Source organism: Lepidochelys olivacea, assembly GCF_965140295.1.
Source record: "Lepidochelys olivacea isolate rLepOli2 genome assembly, chromosome: 2".
NCBI lineage: Eukaryota > Metazoa > Chordata > Testudines > Cheloniidae > Lepidochelys > Lepidochelys olivacea.
Window position 1 is genome coordinate 254,820,810 of NC_140412.1, and position 21,884 is coordinate 254,842,693.

Consider the following 21,884-nt stretch of genomic DNA (forward strand, 5'->3'; position numbering starts at 1 on the left):
GGCCGAACTAAAGTAGTAGTCAGGCCCTGCTGATATAAAACAAAGTGAACAAAAGGCAGACTGTGAGCAGAAGCCAGGCCCTGTTATAAAACATGGCTGTTTCTAAGTTCACAGGTTCTGGCAAGGACAGGGCTGTGGTATTGCAAGGACACACACACATTCCTGAGAAGTACTAGGCACAGGACACTTATGCAAACACATTCCAGAAGCGTGGTACCAGAACACCCTGATACTAAGTATGGTACAAACACACTCCCCAAAGATAGCAGGAACATGTTAACCCCTCCTAAAGATAAGGTCAGGATGATAGTATGATGGCTAGAAATGTTTTGATTGAACCAACGTGTAAGGTAAAGGGTGCTAACGAACCGTGTGAGAGCAGCAATATGTAACTTGTTTGTATCGGTGTATAAAGAGGGGTCTCAGAAGGAGTATTTTGGCTGGCTGAGGAGGGAATAGAAAGTCCTACCATTCACTGAGCTGAGTTCATTGTTACGAGCATACAGGTACTAATGTAACTGTAGACATTGATCCAGATAGCTAGGACTGTACTTTGTTGACTATAAACCTAGCCAGGTGCCTTTGCTACTAAACCAAGACTTGTGGACTTATTAGGCAGTTTGATTGGAGTCTGCTATGCGGACTATCTGGCCAGAGCCAGTGCTGCACGTAGAGAGAACACACGTGCAGCCAATGACTAACTACAAAAGGAAGATGTGTTTTAGGAGGTCTCCAATGCTCTGATGGTGCAGAACAAGAATGCAGGGCAAGAAGGGAAACAATGAAAATTTAAAAATAAGCAGGGCCAGGACCAAATGTTTGTTGGCCAGGAGTAGGTGATAAAAGTGATAGAGGAGCAAACAAAAATGCTGAAGTCCTTAATTGCGCTACAGGCAGAATATATGTGCTTGACACCCCTTGCAGCTCATACAGAACTGTTTGCCATGCAGTCCCTAAACTCCTCACATACATTCCTTGCGTCTTCCAGCCTATTGCAGTACCCTCTTCATGCCACTCCTTCAGACAGCTTCCAAAATGATAGCTGGAATTGCACACTGCGATGAAAGCCTCCATTGGGAGGGTGCCCTTCAGTGTTAGAAAATGCTTGGTTGAAAGGGAGTTATGTTGTGTTTATTGCTATTTAATAAAAAAATATATACTTTCTGAAAGGTAATCTTTATTTCTCCCCTACATAAGGTGGTTGCTCCTGGAATTAATACACAGTGGCAATTTGCATATTTGCACACTACAAATCAGTCAGGAAGCAATCATCAAAATTTTCATGCAAGGTGGCAAGTTAACAAAGAATGGCAGACTACTTTATGGAAACGTATTATTGGTGCTCATTGTCAAAATGGTGCTTCAAAGCCTCCCTCGTTTGAATAGTCCCCATTATGCCCCTCAAATAGCCCCTCATCTTGCTGCTCAAAATCAGCCGGCAGGCAATCTATCTTCACGCTCCACCCTTGGGGAAACTTTTTAACCTTAGCTTTGCAAATATTATGCAGGCCGCTATGACTGTGGGAATATTTTGCTCATTTAGCTCTAAACTGCCATAAAGGCAGTGCCAATGAACTTTTAAGCTGCCAAACACACATTCAGTAGTCATTCTGCACGTGCTCAGCCTATTGTTGAAGTACTCCTTGCTGCTGTCCTGGTTTCCCGTGTAAGGCTTCATGAGGCATGAGAGTATGCTGCGTCTCCCAGGATCCCTATGAGCATTTCAATATGCCCCATTGGAATCTTCTGGTTTGCAAAGAAAGCCCCACTTGCAGTTTTCTGTACAGGCCAGTGTCCCTGAAAATCAAGAAAATGCATCATGCGCCTTCCCTGACCACCCCGCATGATCAGTGAAATGATCCCGGTGATCCACAAGTGCCTGCAGTACCATAGAGAAGTACCCCTTTCCACTGATGTACTCTATTGCAAGATGGTCCCAGGCCAAAATTGGGATACTCGTGCCATCTATTGCCCCACTGCAGTTAGGGAATCCCATTGCTGCAAAGTCATCCACTATTTCACACACATTTTCAAGAGTCACAGTCCTTTGTAACAGGATATGATTAATGGCCCTACACACTTGTGTGCATGCAACCCCAGTGGTGGACTTCCCAATTCCAAACTGATTTGCTACTGACCGGTAGCAGTCTGGAGTTGCAGCTTCCACACAGTGACCGCCACGTGCTTCTCCACAGAGAGAACAGCTCTCATTTTGGTGTCTTTGCACTGCAGTGCTGGGGTAGGCTCTGTACACAGTTCCAGGAAGGTGGCTTTGCACATACAGAAGTTCTGCAGCCACTGCTCATCATCCCAGACTTGCATAACAATGTCATCCCACCACTTACTGCTTGTTTCTTGAGCACAATAACGATGGTCCATCATGTGTAACTGTTCCATGAATGCCCAAAGTAATCTGGTTTTGCTTCTTTCCAAGGCACACAGCATGTCAGACATCATGGATTCCTGTTCAGATTCAGAGCTCATGATATACTGCATCATTAGTCACGCTGTGTTCATAACGCTGACCACAGCAAGAGTGCAGTGCAGGATCCATCCTTTCAGGCAGAGATGATGGGCACACAGTAACTGGGCCATTGAAAAATGGCACAAAACATAGAAGCCCTTGGAATGATGGGACAGAAAAAAAACCCTGCATTGGACGTTGAGCCTCCACCCATGATGCACTGTGCTCCACTCTGCCTTCCCACCACTCCTAACTGCAGAAGGTGGCAAGTTGTACAGTGGGATAGCAACCCACAGTGCGCTGCTCTCACTGTCAATGCTAGAGCACCAACTGTGGCCGCACTGTACTGACAGAAGAAACATTGTGTGAACATGCACAAGTGATGTAATTATAGAGGTTTATGATCGTTGACGTAACTTGCGTCAACTTAAGTCTGTAGTGTAGACATAGCCTGAGTGTATTAGCGTGTGATTGCCTTTTCTCCTTGTGACAGGTTGGGTCACAGAAACTCCCTCAAGACTGTCAGTCAATGTGCTGGGATAACACTGAGAACAAATCCCCCCCCCCCCCCCGCCAGAGAAGGCTTCCCTCCGCTCCCAACTTGCTGAGCTGGACACACCAGTCAACTACAGCACAGACCAAGAGGTTTGGCCACACCTCCCTCCTGTTCACAGAAATTAAGATTCACTTAGCCCAGGGGGTTCTCAATTAACAGGGTCTTTCCCAGCACCCAATATTCAGTCTTTCTGGGAGCCTAAATCCCAAATGAATCCCTTTTACTCTGTATAAAGCTTATACAGGATAAACTCATAAAATTGTCCGCCCTCTATAACACTGATAGAGAGATATGAACAACTTTTGCTCCACCAGGTATTAATTACTTACTCTTGGTTAATTAATAAGCAAAAGTTATTTTATTAAGTATAAAAAGTAGAATTTAAGTGGTTCCAAGTAACAACAGACAGAACCAAGTAAGTTACCAAGCAAAATAAAACATGCAAGTCTAAGCTTAATACAGTAGGAAACTGAATACAGGTAAATCTCACTCTCATAGATGTCCCAATAAGCTTCTTTCACAGACTAGACTGCTTCCGAGTCTGGGCCCAATCCTTTTCAGACCAAAGTTGTGGTTTATGGCCTGGGTCCAGCAATCACTCACACCCCCGTAGTTACAGACCTTTGTTCCAGTTTCTTTCAGGCATCTCTTTGGGGTGGAGAGGCCATCTCTTGAGCCAGCTGAAGACCAAAATGGAGGGGCTTCCATGGTCTTTTATATTCTCTCTCTTGTGGGTAGAAACCCCTTTGTTCCTCTGTGCAAAATCACAACAACAAGATGGAGTTTATGGCCACCTGAGCAAGTCACATGTCCATGAATGATTCAGCTTTTTACAGGTCGATGCCATTGATTACATGTTAGTTTAAACTTTCCCAGGAAAGTTCAGATGTGGATTGGCATCACCCAAAGTCCATTGTCAGTCAAGTGTTTCTTGATTGGGCATTTACTCAGAATAGTCCTTTCTCAAGAAGCTGACCAAATGCTTCACTGATGCTACTTAGAATCAAACACATTGAGATACACGTACATAGCCAATATTCATAACTTCAAATTCAAAAATGATACACACATACAGACAGTATAATCATAACCAGCAAATTACAACCTTTCCGTAGCCCTGGTCTACACTAGGACTTTAGGTCGAATTTAGCAGCGTTAAATCGATGTAAACCTGCACCCGTCCACACAATGAAGCCCTTTATTTCGACTTAAAGGGCTCTTAAAATCGATTTCCTTACTCCACCCCTGACAAGTGGATTAGCACTTAAATCGACCTTGCCGGCTCGAATTTGGGGTACTGTGGACACAATTCGACGGTATTGGCCTCCGGGAGCTATCCCAGAGTACTCCATTGTGACCGCTTTGGACAGCACTCTCAACTCAGATGCACTGGCCAGGTAGACAGGAAAAGAACCGCGAACTTTTAAATCTCATTTCCTGTTTGGCCAGCGTGGCAAGCTGCAGGTGATCATGCAGAGCTCATCAGCACAGGTGACCATGATGGAGTCCCAGAATCGCAAAAGAGCTCCAGCATGGACCGAACAGGAGGTACGGGATCTGATCGCTGTTTGGGGAGAGGAATCCGTGCTATCAGAACTCCGTTCCAGTTTTCGAAATGCCAAAACCTTTGTCAAAATCTCCCAGGGCATGAAGGACAGAGGCCATAACAGGGACCCGAAGCAGTGCCGCGTGAAACTGAAGGAGCTGAGGCAAGCCTACCAGAAAACCAGAGGCGAACGGCCGCTCCGGGTCAGAGCCCCAAACATGCCGCTTCTATGATGAGCTGCATGCCATTTTAGGGGGTTCAGCCACCACTACCCCAGCTGTGTTGTTTGACTCCTTCAATGGAGATGGAGGCAATACGGAAGCAGGTTTTGGGGACGAAGAAGATGATGATGAGGAGGAGGTTGTAGATAGCTCACAGCAAGCAAGCGGAGAAACTGGTTTTCCCGACAGCCAGGAACTGTTTCTCACCCTGGACCTGGAGCCAGTACCCCCCGAACCCACCCAAGGCTGCTTCCTGGACCCAGCAGGTGGAGAAGGGACCTCTGGTGAGTGTACCTTTTAAAATACTATACATGGTTTAAAAGTAAGCACGTGAAAGGATTACTTTGCCCTGGCATTCGCGGTTCTCCTAGATGTACTCCTAAAGCCTTTGCAAAAGGTTTCTGGGGAGGGCAGCCTTATTGTGTCCTTCATGGTAGGACACTTTACCACTCCAGGCCAGTAACATGTACTCGGGAATCATTGTAGAACAAAGCATTGCAGTGTATGTTTCCTGGCATTCAAACAACATCCGTTCTTTATCTCTCTGTGTTATCCTCAGGAGAGTGAGATATAATTCATGGTCACCTGGTTGAAATAGAGTGCTTTTCTTCAGGGGACACTCAGAGGAGCCCATTCCTGCGGGGCTGTTTGCCTGTGGCTAAACAGAAATGTTCCCCGCTGTTAGCCACAGGGACGGGGGAGGGTTGAGGGGGTAGCCACGCGGTGGGGGGGAGGCAAAATGCGACCTTGTAACGAAAGCACATGTGCTATGTATGTAATGTTAACAGCAAGGATTACCCTGAAAGAGTGTAGCCACTGTTTTATAAAATGTGTCTTTTTAAATACCGCTGTCCCTTTTTTTTTCCTCCACCAGCTGCATTGTTTCAATGATCACAGGATCTTCTCCTTCCCAGAGGCTAGTGAAGCTTAGAAAGAAAAAAAAGGCACTCGCGATGAAATGTTCTCCGAGCTCATGCTGTCCTCCCACACTGACAGAGCACAGACGAATGCGTGGAGGCAAATAATGTCAGAGTGCAGGAAAGCACAAAATGACCGGGAGGAGAGGTGGCGGGCTGAAGAGAGGGCTGAAGCTCAAATGTGGCGGCAGCGTGATGAGAGGAGGCAGGATTCAATGCTGAGGCTGCTGGAGGACCAAACCAGTATGCTCCAGTGTATGGTTGAGCTGCAGCAAAGGCAGCTGGAGCACAGACTGCCACTGCAGCCCCTGTGTAACCAACCGCCCTCCTCCCCAAGTTCCATAGCCTCCACACCCAGACGCCCAAGAACGTGGTGGGGGGACCTCCGGCCAACCAGCCACTCCACCACAGAGGATTGCCCCAAAAAAAGAAGGCTGTCATTCAATACATTTTAAAGTTGTAAATTTTAAAGTGCTGTGCTTAAAGTGCTGTGTGGCATTTTCCTTCCCTCCTCCACCACCCCTCCTGGGCTACCTTGGTAGTCATCCCCCTGTTTGTGTGATGAATGAATAAAGAATGCATGAATGTGAAGCAACAATGACTTTATTGCCTCTGCAAGCGGTGATTGAAGGGAGGAGGGGCGGGTGGTTAGCTTACAGGGAAGTAGAGTGAACCAAGGGGCGGGGGGTTTCATCAAGGAGAAACAAACAGAACTTTCACACCATAGCCTGGCCAGTCATGAAACTGGTTTTCAAAGCTTCTCTGATGCGTACCGCGCCCTCCTGTGCTCTTTAACTGCCCTGGTGTCTGGCTGCGTGTAACCAGCAGCCAGGCAATTTGCCTCAACCTCCCACCCCGCCATAAACGTCTCTCCCTTACTCTCACAGATACTGTGGAGCACACAGCAAGCAGTAATAACAGTGGGAATATTGGTTTCGCTGAGGTCTAAGCAAGTCAGTAAACTGCGCCAGCGCACCTTTAAACGTCCAAATGCACATTCTACCACCATTCTGCACTTGCTCAGCCTGTAGTTGAACAGCTCCTGACTACTGTCCAGGCTGCCTGTGTACAGCTTCATGAGCCATGGCATTAAGGGGTAGGCTGGGTCCCCAAGGATACATATAGGCATTTCAACATCCCCAACAGTTATTTTCTGGTCTGGGAATAAAGTCCCTTCCTGCAGCTTTTGAAACAGACCAGAGTTCCTGAAGATGCGAGCGTCATGCACCTTTCCCGGCCATCCCACGTTGATGTTGGTGAAACGTCCCTTGTGATCCACCAGAGCTTGCAGCACTATCGAAAAGTACCCCTTGCGGTTTATGTACTCGGTGGCTTGGTGCTCCGGTGCCAAGATAGGGATATGGGTTACGTCTGTGGCCCCACCACAGTTAGGGAATCCCATTGCAGCAAAGTCATCCACTATGACCTGCACATTTCCCAGGGTCACTACCCTTGATATCAGCAGATCTTTGATTGCGTGGGCTACCTGCATCACAGCAGCCCCCACAGTAGATTTGCCCACTCCAAATTGATTCCCAACTGACCAGTAGCTGTCTGGCGTTGCAAGCTTCCACAGGGCTATCGCCACTCGCTTCTCAACTGTGAGGGCTGCTCTCATCTTGGTATTCATGTGCCTCAGGGCAAGGGAAAGCAAGTCACAAAATTCCATGAAAGTGCCCTTACGCATGTGAAAGTTTCGCAGCCACTGGGAATCATCCCAGACCTGCAACACTATGCGGTCCCACCAGTCTGTGCTTGTTTCCCGAGCCCAGAATTGGCATTCCACAGCATGAACCTGCCCCATTAGCACCATGATCCATGCATTGGCAGGGCCCATGCTTTCAGAGAAATCTGTGTCCATGTCCTGATCACTCACGTGACCGCGCTGACGTCGCCTCCTCGCCCGGTATCGCTTTGCCAGGGTCCGGTGCTGCATATACTGCTGGATAATGCGTGTGGTGTTTAATGTGCTCCTAATTGCCAAAGTGAGCTGAGCGGCCTCCATGCTTGCCTTGGTATGGCGTCCGCACAGAAAAAAGGCGCAGAACGATTGTCTGCTGTTGCTCTGACGGAGGGAGGGGCGACTGACGACACGGCTTACAGGGTTGGCTTCAGGGAGCTAAAATCAACAAAGGGGGCGTCTTTACATCAAGGAGTATTTCAGGCAGGACTTCACGGAGGGTTCCAATAAGAAATGGTGCACCTAAGTTATCGTTCTTATTGGAACAAGGAGGTTAGCCTGGCCTCTGATTGATACATGGCTAGATTTACCTCGCTGCACCTTCTCTGTGAGTGACTGCAGTGTGACCTAGAGGAATGAGTCCCCTAGACAGGGGAGGAGGCAAATGAGTACAAAACAAATCTGGTCTATTTCTTGTTTTGATCCACTCCATCTATCTTTTTCATCTTTGGCTGGCAGCAGACGGTGCAGAAGGACTGCATGCCATCCACATCTCATGGCTGCTCGGCAGAAGATGGTACAGTACAACTGCTAGCAATCTGTATCGCCTGCCTGCTCACCATAAGATGGTTCAATAGGACTGACTGCAGGACTAAAGAGAATGACCTGGTCAAGTCACTCTAAATTAAGTCCCTGCACCCATGTCTGTCCAGGCGCTCCCAGCCGACGTGGCCAGGAGCACCTCGGACATGACGATGACGGCTACCAGTCGTACTGTACTGTCTGCTGCCACAAGGCAAGGGGTTGCTGCTACTGTGTAGCAAAGCCGTACCGCGTCTGCCAGCACCCAGGAGACATAGGGTGATGGTTACCTGAGCGGGCTCCATGCTTGCCGTGGTATGGCGTCTGCACAGGTAACTCAGGAAAAAAGGCGCGAAACGATTGTCTGCCCTTGCTTTCACGGAGGGAGGGAGGGAACGGGGGCCTGACGATATGTACCCAGAACCACCCGCGACAATGTTTTAGCCCCATCAGGCATTGGGATCTCAACCCAGACTTCCAATGGGCAGCGGAGACTGCGGGAACTGTGGGATAGCTACCCACAGTGCAACGCTCCAGAAGTTGACTCTAGCCTCGGTACTGTGGAAGCACTCTGCCGAGTTAATGCACTTAATGCACTTAGAGCATTTTCTGTGGGGACACACACACTCGAATATATAAAACCGATTTCTAAAAATCCGACTTCTATAAATTCGACCTTTTTCCGTAGTGTAGACATACCCATAGACACTTGACCTCCTTTGTACAAGATTTGGTGCAACTAAAGGACCTTGGTTGCAGCAATGATCTATACAGTCACAGTTCATGTCGAGAACGTTCACACTCCCATCTACGCCCTCCAAACTTTTAGCTATTTTGTTCACATAGGTTCCCTCAGTCCTTCCCTCCTCCAGGGTTGTGGGAACCTGGCCTTCAGATATGACTGTAATTATTACACGCATTTATAAGGCTTAAATTAGGTCCTAGTGAGGAACCTGAGTCAAACTCAGTGTAATAAATGTGTGTAATAAATTTCTCAAACTTGTTCAAAGTGTTTTTTTCTGACTAGGAATTTTCTCTTGCCACTGCTTGCTCCAAGCTACTTCTATGTTTAATTCACTGCTCCTAGATTCTCAGAACATATCCTTGTCCAGAACTGCATTCTTTCATTTATAGTTTGAAAGATGCTTCCTTGCAGAAATGCCTCTCACCACTGTCTTCAGTGCCTGGTTTGATCCTTCCAAAGGGCTCTCTGTGGGACTAATTGTGAAAGCTATCTGGAAGGCACAGTAAATCCAGAATGCAGCTGCACTTTGGGCCAGTGCAAGCATATTACACCTGGGTTCTGCTTTCTGGCCCAGGATCTCGGCCTCTATGCCTATACCCAAATCACCATACAGATCACCTTTGCATCTCCAACTTGCTGTGCAACCTATGCTATGCTGGATGAAGCTGGAAGCAGGACATTCTGTGTTAGCAGACCTATGTCACTGGAATTCAACCCTGGCAGAAATACACAAACAGAGCCATATTTAACAAGAGCTGGGCTCTCAGAGGACAGGCCAAATCCCTCTTCATTTTCTGTCAAAAAGCTTCAGGCAGAAGAGGTGCTGTGAGAAGTTTGTCTCTCTAGGGATGATCCAATTCCCACAGGAGTCAATGGGAATTTGACTCAAGCGCCTAATTAGGAATGTTAATGTCCTAATTTAAGCCACAAACTGTGCCAGATACCACTGTGATGGATGCCTTTTAAATATGTATAACAATAAATACAGGCGTGATCAGTCCACAGACCCCCAGTTGCATGTTAATTGCAGAAAATTTATAAAAAACAGGATCTTAGGAGGTCCTTCAATCTCAATAACTATTCTTTTCCCATTCTATATATTAATTTATCATCATCATTGGCGTAAGCAGTGCATTAGTGCTCATTGAAAACTATAGAGAAAGAGCACTAGAAAGTGTTTCTTAACTGCATCTTTATCAAAGCATTCATTTGAAATTAATGCTTTCATTTATCGATGATTTTGCTTTAGTTCAAGGTTACATCATTAAGTTTTTGTACACATTGGAACTTTGGATATGCCTTAGTATTTTAATGCTTGTTGAAGTATATGCAACCTAGAATTAAAGCAGCATTTCTAAATAAAGGGCAGCTTTTTCACCCTGGGTTGTTGCAACAGCTAATTTACAGCCAATTATATATGTATAGTTGGGATTATTTTTGCCAATGTGCATTACTTTGCATTTATCAGTGTTGAATTGCATCTGCCATTTTGTTGACCAGTTACCCAGTTTTGTGAGAGCTCCCTGTAATTCTTCACAGTGAGCTTTGGACTTAACTATCTTGAATAATTTTGTATCATCTGAAACTTTGCTATTTCACTGTTCATTCCCTTTTCCAGCTGATTAATGAATATGTTGAACAGCACAGATCTCAGTACAGATCATTGGGAACCCCATTGTTTACCTCTCTACACTGTGAAAATGAACCATTTATTCCTACCCTTTGTTTATTGATCTATGAGCAGACCTTCCCTGTTATTCCATGATGATCCTTTGGTGATGGACCTTGTCGAAGGCTTTCTGAAAATCCAAGTACACTATATCGACTGGATTATCCACATGCTTGTTGAACCCCTCAAAGAATTCTAATAGATTGGTGAGGCATGACTTCCCCTTACAAAAGGCATGTCAACTTTCCCCCAACAAATTGTGTTCATCTGTGTTTGATAATTCTGTTCTTTACTATAGTTTCTACCAATTTGCCTAGTACTGAAGTTAGGGTACTGGCCTGAAATTGCCAGGATCACTCCTGCAGCACTTTAAAAATCAGTGTTACATTAGCTACCTTACAGTCATCTGGTACAGAGGCTTGTTTCAGCAATGGTTACATACTACAGTTAGGAGTTCTACAATTTCATATTTGAGTTCTTTCAAAACCCTTGAGTGAATACCATCTGGTCTTGGTGACTTATTACTGATTAATATATCAGTTTGTTCTAACATTTATTGACACATCCGTGTGGGACAGTACTTCAGATTTGTCACCCAAAAAGGATAGCTCTGATGTGAGTATCCTCCCAGACATCCTCTGAAGCGAAGACCAATGCAAATAATTCATTTAGCTTCTCTGCAATGACCTTGTCTTCCTGGAGTGCTCCTTTAACACCTGTGATGTCTAGTGGCCCAGCTGCCTGTTTAGCAGGCTTTCTGCTTCTGATCTACCAAAAAAGTCATTGTTAGTTTTTGCACCTTTAGCAAGTTGCTTCTCAACTTCTTTCTTGGTCTGCCTTATTATAGTTTTACACTTAACGTGCCACAGTTTAAGTACCTTATTATCCTCACTAGGATTTGACTTCCAAATTTTAAAAGATGCCTTTTTGCCTCTGATGGCCTCAATTACTCTGCTGTTTTCCCATAGTGGCATTTGGTTGGTCCTCTTATTGTCTTGTCTCATTTGGAGTATACATTTAGTCTGAACCGCTATTTTGGGGTTTTTAAAATGATCCCCTGCTGCTTGCAGGCATTTAACCCTTGTGACAGGCAGCTCCTTTTAATTTCCATCTAGAAAGCATCCTCATTTTAGTCTAGTTTCTCTTTTTGAAGTTAAATGTTACCCTGGTGCGGTTTTTTATATGCCCCCTATAGGTATGTTAATTTTAATTATATTATGGTTACTATTACTGAGCGGTTCAGCTATAGATACCCTGTGGGCCAGATTCTGTGCTCCATTTAAGACTAAATCGGGAATTGCCTTGCTCCTTGTGGGTTCCAGGACTAGCTGCTCCAAGAAGAAGTCATTTATGGTGTCTAGAAGTTTTATCTGTACGTCACGTCCTGAGATGACATTTACCCGGTCAATATTAGGCTAGCTGAAATCACCCATTATTATTGTGCTTCTCTGGTTTTGTAGCCTCTCTAACCTCCTGTAGCATTTCACAAGCACTGTCACCATCCTGGTCAGGTGCTTGGTAGTGTATTTCTACTGCTATACTCTTATTATTCAAGCATGGAATTTCTATCCTTAGAGATTCTATGGTACAGTTTGTGTTGTGTAAGATTTTTACCTTATTTGACTCTATGCTTTGTTTAACATATAATGCCATTTCCCCTACCAGTGTGACCTACTCTGTTGTTCCTCTATATTTTATACACTGGTATTATCATGTCCCATTGATTACCCTCATTCCACCAAGTTTCTGTGATGCCTATTATATTAATATCATAATTTAATGCTAAGCACTCTAGTTCACCCGTTTTAGTATTTAAACTTTTAGTATTTGTATATAAGCTCTTGTTCATTTTGTCAATATTCAGTTGATTGCTTTCATGTACTATATTTAAATGGGACTCTATTTTGTTTGAGCGTTCCACTACCTTCACACCTGGCAGGCAATTTACCATGTGGTTCTCCCAGTCATCACAAACCCAACTATCTATATTTCTAATAATTGAATCCTCCACTACTATTGTCTCTCTTCCTAATAACAGGGGTCCTGACCCGTGCAGTGATATCCTCCATGCAAGAGAATATCAGGACATCATCTGGAAGGTGGTTCCCAACTAGTTTCCCTCCACTCCAGCTTGATGTTCTCCGGCCCCAAGACTTTCATCCTCCTTAACAGCACAGGGCCGGAGATAAGGTGAAAGTCCCTGAAAGTCTCTTTTATGGACCTCTCTGTCTCCCTCTGTTCCTCCAGGTGAGCCACTCTTGCCTCAAGAGCCTGTACTCTGTCTCTGAAGGCTGTGAGCTGCTTGCCCCACATGAACACATTCTGCCTCTCCTCAAGGCAGTAATCATGAATGTTGGATGTTGCACTCAGTGCAATAAACTGGGTGACCCCCCACCCTGCTGCTGGTCTTCTGTCTGCATTTTTTACTCTGTTTTTTTTTTTTTAATATAGCCTAAGTTAAGTAGCCTTTTTTCTGACAATAGCAGGTTTTGATTAAGGTGATGTGTTCAACAGTTTTCAGTTAAGCAGAGGAGGCTAACTGTGAAACAGTATTACAAAAATTTGAGGAGTATTGTACTCTACATAACTATGAAACAGAAGGGATGTTTTTAACTTGAGGATACAAAAAGGTGAAATTATAGAAAAATTTGTGACTAATCTAAGGCTGAAGAGTCAATCTTGCAACTGCCTGATAAGAAATCAGATTGTGATTGGAATCCAAAACAAAAAGCAAAAGAGATTGCTGTGAGACTCAGAATTAACCCTTGATAAGACAAGTAGTATTTGCCAACCAACAGAAGTTACACCGTCCAGAATGAAGTTTATGGAAGGTGGACAGTGCTCTGACACTGTAGACATGATTGGGAATCCAAAATATCACAAGAAAAAAAAAAGATCTCAGGCAGAAAGACATGTAGAGCTCAAAGTCAGAATTAAGCAAAACATGGAGCTGCACAAACCATGTCAGCCAGCACAAGGCCTAGCACACAGGAAAAATTGCAAGATGTGTAATAGGTTACATCATTTTGCAAGGATGAGCAGTGTGTGCGCAGCCTGGAGAAAGAGGTCTAGGACTGCGCAACTAGCTCAGATTTATTTGTTCTAGGAGCAATGGACACGGTTGCAGCAGAACACTGAAAGCAAATGGGACATCTGTTAATTTTAAGTTGGACACTGGTGCACAAGCCAATATGTTGCCATAAAAAAGTGTTAACATTGTTTAAAAAGCCACAGATAATGAAAAGTAAACTCAGGGCTTACAGTGGTGAGCTTATCCTCCCACTGAAGCAATATTCAAATTAAATGTATGGGAAAAGAATGAGCTGGAAAAGACACAGTTTGTAATAGTACCAGGGAAACATGCTTTATTGGGTTAAACGTGTCAAGCCCTTGTCTCATGAAAAGCGTGCACTCATTGGAAGGGCAGGGGCCCAAAACAATTCAGGAAGGGTTTGAGGACACCCTCGAGGGGATAGAGAAGTTCTCAACAGCATAAATCATAGAGGTGACAGAGCCCAACTACCTGACAATTCATGCCCCTTTGAAATTTCCCCTCACCCTAAAGCAGAGGCTAGAAGAGGAGCTGGATAGTCTGATTGCTCTGGGAATCACACAGTGAATAGAAGAACCCTCAGAGTGAATACACTCCTTGGTCACTGTAGGAGAAAAAGACGGCGCCCTTTGCTTATGTGTAGGCCCCAGAAGAATTACATAAATATGTAAAAGGGCCATTTCCCACTTCCTACAAGGGGAGAAATTTTTAGGGAGATGACCAATGCCAAATATTTTTCTGTGGTGGATGCATCAGCAGAGTTCCTAGAAAAACTGGGCATCTGTTTGTGCACATTCAGTATCCCCTTTGGGCATGCCATTTGGGTTGTGTTTGGCTCCTGAGATGTTACACCAGAAAATACAGCACATTTTTGATGGTCTAGAGCAGTGGTGGGCAACCTGTGGTCCACAGGCTGCATGCAGCCTATCAGGGTAATCTGACTGTAGGCTGCGAGACATTTTGCTGACGTTGACTGTGAGCAGGCACGGCCCCCTGCAGCTCCCAGTGGCCACGGTTTGCCGTTCCCAGCCAATGGGAGCTGCGGGAAGCCCACCACTGGTCTAGAAGCCACTCAGGTTTACACAGATGATGTTTTGATCTGTGGAAAACCAGTAGAACAGCATGAGCAGAGGTTCTGGAAAGAACCAGAGCAGCGGGGCTAAAACTAAACAAAACAAAAATGTAAATTCTGTATAATGGAAATAACAGACCTGGGAGAGGAGTTAATGCAGCAAAGTGTAGAGGTCGATCACAGTGAGGGTGAGGCTGTCACCAACATGCCTGCCTCAATAGACATGGCAGGGGTACAAAAATTGCTTGGAATGGCGAGCTATGTAGGGAAATTTGTGCACACGTTACTTGTTCAAACTACCATCCCGAGAGCGCTACCATGCAAAGATGTCCAAATGGACATGGGATACAAATTTTAATAAACAATTTGAGAAACTGATGGCGTCAAAAAGGTCCCAGTCCTGAGGTACTATTACAATAAGTGCAGAACTAAGTTGTACACGGATGCCTCCAAGGAGAGGGTATTGGCACATTCTTCTGACAGCAGCATGGTCAAAACTGGAGACCAGGGGCTAGACCAAAGGGATTTGGGTGCCTAATCACCACTTTAGGCACCTACGCTGAAAATTTATATCCTCAAAAATCCCTGCTTAGCTGCCATCTAACTCTGTAAGTGCTGAAATTTCCATGGACAAAGTCCTGTGGGCACCTTTAAAAAAAACCAAAACAACCAAATAAAAAAACCCTATCTGTGAGCAGGTGCACAGCTGCTAAGTCAAAACACCAAGGCCCTAGCTCTGAATGTGTACTTCAGTTCCAGCTGTTCAGTTATGCAAAAGTACTAGTGTGTTGTGCTGCCTTGGACTGAACAGAGGTCACTTGCACTGTGAAGTAGGAAAGAGCTCCAAAGGACTGTGTGGGAGAAAGATACAAAGAAAGTGAGGAGGAAATGAATGCAGGGATGTAGACAGGAGTTATGCAGGGTCTGGAAGCCAGGGGTAAGAACTTTGAATTCTTCATGCCTGGGTTTGCACTTTCAAGCATAGTCTAATAGCATCATAGAATTAGAAAGTAGAGATGAAAAACTACCTGTACATGATCCAATTCCAGATCAAGGCCAAATTTTCCATAACACTCAGAGCCCAAATGATCCTAGAGTCAGTTGAACCTGGAAACAAGCTTTTGAGTATAGGAAAACTAAGTTAGTTCCTATTAAAATGCATTTTCTTAAGATAAAAAACACAAGGATTTAATGTTAAAGTTTTAAGTGGCCTTGCCAGAAGTCCCAGTGTTTTTATTCTGCTTACTGACTGATACTTGAATGATGCTTTGCTCTTGAGCATTTGAGTGTTACTGCTCCCTCCATGTACGCAAACACACACCCCTTCCATTTATTTGAAGCCAAACCCTTTATCCTTGGACTCCAGTTAACATCAGTTTCTCATTAAGTTTAGCAATGATTTAACCTTAATTACTGGGTGGGATATAGTAAAACTAAAGTGCCAATTCATTCCAAGACTAACACACATATTTAACAGACTCTAGGACTCTTAGTGGGTGTGAACGATAACACAGCACAGATAGGAACAAAAAGGCTTTCATTTAGGCAAACAGCTGTCCTGTGAAGTAGAATGCTCAAAGAGTGCAAATAGTTGGAGGGAATTTCTCCATGGGCCCCCCATGAGGCTCCCACTTAGTATAATGGAAATTTGAACCTAATTCAAGTTCTCTTGTCGTATCACACCAATTCCAAATTCTGTCAGCGTATGAAATAGGATATCAGAGTCCATGTCTGCAAAAGTCCCTAATGCCAAAAGAACTCCGTTAAAAAAATAGAAGCCCAGACCCTATACGGTTTTATCTTCAAATGGGACTTAATGTTTCCATTTTTTTCCGTTGGACTCTTTCTGACTAGTTGTTGGTTATAAAGCTGCAAAGCAGGCGCTGATAACCTTGTCTTGCATGATACTGTGGTTTGTGAATGCAAGAGGAGAGATGCAATGGTCTAGTCTTGATTTAAAGAATAAAAAGACAATTCTATAAAATTCCACAAAAGCCTTAAGTACCTTTGTGGATGGATATTTGGAACCTCCCACTTCTATGCAGTGGTGATGCTATGTCCTTCAATGCTATGGACTCACTTTTCTCTAGTACCTTTATTCAAGAAGGATCCCAAGGTGCTTGTAGATAGATGTGCACATTGGTTGATTAATGGCACAGCCCTGCTGAATTCCTCATTTTCACAGCATAGAGTGCGCTTAGGCTTAGTGATTTGGGTTCTCTCATTTATAGGCCATGATTCTGCAAAGGTGTATGTGTATGTTTAATATTAAAGTATGTAAGCTGTTGCAAGTGAAATCACTGGAACTATTCATGTGCTTGAAGTCAAGCATGTGCATGTGTGTTTCCAGGATCAGACTATAGTTAGCATTGATACCTGAACGCTTTCTTTAGTTACGTTGGTCTCAAATGAATTAATATTAACAGCAGTGGAATTCTAACACCGGCCCAAGTCATCCTTCCACAGGAAAAACCCGTACAGGTGATAAACTTCACAGCTTCCCATTAGATCATCCTATCAGAGGAGGGGGCATGGATTTACATCCCCCTCCCCTGCTTCCTCCACAGAATGATCAGAAGGCATGGTGTGGCCATTGTAATGGACAGTGGATTACTCCACACACACCAGACAACAAGAACACAAAGGCAAACACATGCACACACTGCTTCAAACTCAGAGCTGTGGAGGGAAAGAGAGGGACATGCTGATGGGCAGTGTTGTCATATACTGTGAATTTCCATGGTTGTAAGGGAACAATATGAGTACATGGTGACTTAGGTACCCAGGTTCATCACTCTGGTGTAATGTGAGAACCTGAATAGAATAAATACTGCAGGAAATTTCCATCTCTCCCCCACCCCCCATCCCTGTGCAGGCTTCTTCAAGTACTGTCCCTATGAGTGCTCCATTTCAGGTGCACATGTGGCCCATGCACCTTTGATTGGAGATTTCTGGTAGCAGTTCCTATTCAGTCTGCGCATGCGCCCTAGCTGCCCTGGGGCCAGCTATATAGGGCAGCACGGATGAACCGCCATCAGTTCCTTCTTAACTGCCTCTTCCTGTGTTGGAACTTATTGTAGTGCCTGCTCTAAAATTTCTCTAGGGAGAGCTTAATTTATTGTTGTATTTAGGTGTTAGCCTTAGGTTTAGCTACTTACTTTAGTTTTAGATACTTACATTTTTATGGGATGTGAATATCTCATAAACAGAAAGTAACAGGTTTGAGGTTCAAGAGGAGGTTAAAAAAAAAAAAGTAGGGAAATTAAAATTGGGTTCCTCATGGACCTCTCCCTTCAACCTGCCTAAGATCTGGGCCTGGCTACCACTCCTGTACAGCAGCCTTTGAGTGAACATAATACTCCATTGACCTCCACAACCTGCTCACCCTCTACACCATCGTGGGACAAAGCCACAGAAAGTAGCACCAAAGCTTCTAGAAAGAAAGTTCCAGATCCCCTCAAAGAGAAGCTGCTTCCAAGAAACCTAGAGACCTCCCATTTTGGAGACCTCGCGTCCCAGAAAGGATACTGCTGAGGCTTGAGGCTTCACCAGAACCAAGAGCTCCTCATCTAAGGCTTCAGGGTCTAAGATTCATGGCACCCAGCATACCAAGTTGGCATCAAAGTCAACCTCGGTACCTCCCAGGCATGACTGCAGTGGCAGAGACCTTAAGGCCTCTGCGTCAAAGAGGCTGCCACCAACCACAGGTCCTCCAGCATTATCTCCAGTACTCAAATTGACATTTACTAGATTACTAGATCAAGACCATTGAGCAAGGGACATCCTTGGTACCACGGTCTACCACAGCAGAGCTTCATGTGGTTATAGTGCAGATCCACCCAGTACCACAGAAGTTTAGATTCTCCAAGGACTTGTCTCAGATGATCCAGAGTCCCCTTTATTTATGAGTACCAAAAGACTTCTGGTACCAGAATCTTCCAGGTCACCAATACCTTACCCTTCTCCAGTACCCCCAGTAAGGTTGAAAAGAGACAAACCTCATCACCATGCATGTCTGCTCATCCCTTGGACTATGATGAGGACACTTTCTCAGACTCTCAGATTTCATTACAATGCACCCCCAGTCCTGACTTTTCTTCTGAGAGAGAGGTTGCAAAATTCAGAGAGCCTCATGTTGCCCCTCATCCATCGTGGTCTGAGCAACACTGGATGCCCCTTCCCTTTCCTTATGGCCATCCTCAGTGGTCCTATTGGGACTCATGGGCTATTTATCTACAAGAGTTTTCTAGAGCACCAAGTTACTCCAGTGGGGACCACCAAAGACAACCATCTCCTGCTCCCTCTGTTCTGCCTTGCCAACCTCTACCCCAAGAGTTGTCTTTTGAGGAACAAAAGGCAAGAGCTGATGAAGTGACACACAACTAACATCTCATCTTCACCAGATGAAGCTGTGTTGCACACCACACCCACACCATTTTATGCAGATGATTTCAAAACATTTCCAGGAACTTATGAATGCTGAATTGCTCCAAATTCCCTTAGAGGAGGTTCATGAGACAATATATTGGATATTTTGCACACGGCAGCCTCTGATCAAGTGCCCTCGCCTGTAAACGAGGCTCTATTTGAACCTGCCAAAGCTATCTGGCAGACTTCATCGCCACACCTTCAACATGTAAAAGAGCTGAAACAAAAGTATTATGTTGCAGATAAGGGCTTTGAATTTTTGTTTACTCACTCTTCACCTAATTCTTTGGTGGTTGATGCCATCAGTGAGTGTGGCAGACAACCTCTTTCTAAAGCAACACCATATAACGAAGACCAAAAATCTCTTTGGTCGCAAAAGCTACTCCTCCACAGCATTGCAATTTCAGATCACTAACTATCAATGGCTAAATATAGTCACACAAACTACAATAACTTTAATTCATTTACTGAGCATCTCCCTTTAGAACACTGAGAATAGTTGCAGGCAGCCATTGTGGAAGATCACCGCCTAGCAAGGATCTTGTTACAAGCCTCCCTTGAGGCAGCCGACACAGCAGCTCACTATGTCTAAAGAAATCATCATGCATCGTGCTTTTTGGCTGCAATCTTCAGGATGCCCAATAGAGATCCAGAATACCACAGAGAACCTTCCTTTTGATGGACGTAAGCACTTTCATGATTCCACTGATTAATCCCCATGTACTCTCTAGGATTTGAGAGCCATGCTTGAACTCTCAGGATCTAAGTAGTGCAAACAAGAGGAAATTCAGCCAGACTAAAGGCTCCACTGTTTCCACCCAAAGACTTCCAAAGTGGGTTAGGGGTTGTATTGACTGTTAATGTCAGCACCCAGGTCTGGATAACCAATTAGTCTAGCCTGGGCATGAGAAGCTTCCCTGAAAAGACCTACCTACGTTACTGTGTCCTTGCTGGTGCTATGCTCATCCATGTGTGTTGCTAGGACTTCTGGGGACATATTCCATGGCTCTTTACACAGCAGTAAGCTGAGCCTGAGTAAAAGCAATGCCCTGGCTTTCACCCGCACCCTGGACCATGCTAGGTAGCCTGTGTTGAAAGCACCACTAAACTCAGGACAGAGGGGTTTGTTTGTGGACAGGAGTGGGGTAGGGGCAACATGCAAGTAAGAGCCTGAGTTAACCTTCTAGAGCAGACATACCCAGAGTCCAGGGGTCTGCTCTGTACACCTCCCCCCACACCTTCTGAAATAAATTAAACGTTCTTTTTCCTTATTTGTTGGGTGATTTAACCTAAAATCTTTCTGAACAAGTACTTAACTTCCACTAGCCACATGGGGAAGTGTATTAAACTGTGGAAGTGGTGAATGCCCCTTAGTTTCAGATTTTTAGAACTAGACCAGACAAAGCAGTCAAAAAGATATTGCAAAGGACAATCCTGTACTGGCAAGGCATGGACTAGAGGACTTGATTGGTCTCCTCCATCTCTAAAATCCAATTATGGAGCAACAATAAGACCCACAGCTGTTATTTTGTGAGCAACGTTTTAGCTTATTAATTAAAAATAAAAATAAACAAACAACTAAATAAAAAGAGAGAGGGGGAGAGAGAGAGAGAGAAGACTACTTTGTGGCCTATCTTTAGGTAGTTGATAGATAGTGGGCAGCCATCCAGTCTTCAAAACTTCTCCTCTGTGCTGGTAACCCATGTTAGAAGGCTGTGTAATGGTCTTTCATTGATTTTGGGTTTTTTGAATAGCTGCCTTAAATGATTGATTTTTGGCCTGAGAAAACGTTTCTTACCTGGCACCTGAGTTTTGGAGATGAATACTAATGTTCTCCTCTGACAGTTCATCCAACAGATGAATTAGATTCACAGCATGCATAAGAATGATAAATCTGATATTTTTTGAAGAAATTAAAATCTGATGGCATTCATTAAAAATCTTCTAGCTCCCATCAACACCCAAAAGTTTTAAAAGCATGTTTAAGCATGTCTTCATTCTACTGATGGAATATATGTTAATATTTGATAGCTCTGACTTGCACTTCTAAAAGTACTAATTAATCTCACTAGATGAAAACTGGCACACAATCAAAATTAGCTCCATCCTTCCTTACTGCAACTGTGTGCCAGTTCATCTTGGAGCACGTCATGATTTACTGTAACAGTTTTAGGTCCATAATGGGGCCAATAACTAGCATCTGGAAGCCACAATGCACTTCCCCAGTGGATGCCATTCACATATAGTTATTTAATTAACAGCTCCACTAGTACAAGCCAGTAAAGGCTCCATTAAGGCTTTTTTATGTAACTTCCAAAGTAAGAACATATGCTGCACTCTGCTTTCCCCTTGGAGCATGCTTTAAGCTGCAACCTGGTTATCTTTTGACTGATTTTCAAATCCCACCGTAACCTGCTGCTTTTGTCTGAGTTTGGGATTCAACAGACATATAGCTGCAGAGCACTCGCTAGGAGCAGCAAAATAACATTCTACCTGCATGCGCTCATTGCATCCTGATGTGCCAAGCCCCTGGAAAGGGTTTGGCCGCCAGAGTGCAGTTCCCAGACACCACACGTGACACGCTCTCACTTGCCCATTTCTGTGCTGAAAAAGGATGGGAGGTCCTTGGGAATAGGCAGAATATCAGTGCAAAAACAAAGAATGCCAGAGCTTTAGGGAGTCTATGAAAGTATGTGACAGCCTAATGCCTCATGAAATGTGGAAAAGCCATC

General features: G+C 44.5%; 1 long non-coding RNA gene across 2 annotated transcripts in view; it reads right to left on the bottom strand.

Moving 5' to 3' along the window:
- The window catches only part of LOC311515378, a 110,343-nt gene that overhangs the window by 30,797 nt on the left and 57,662 nt on the right, over nt 1–21,884 (bottom strand). The window contains exon 2 of one of the 2 annotated variants that reach the window (XR_014710121.1): nt 15,753–15,842. The exons of the other annotated variant lie outside the window; for it this stretch is intronic. This is a non-coding gene — a long non-coding RNA (uncharacterized lncRNA). The remainder of the gene's footprint in view (nt 1–15,752; nt 15,843–21,884) is intronic. 2 annotated transcript variants of the gene reach the window in all.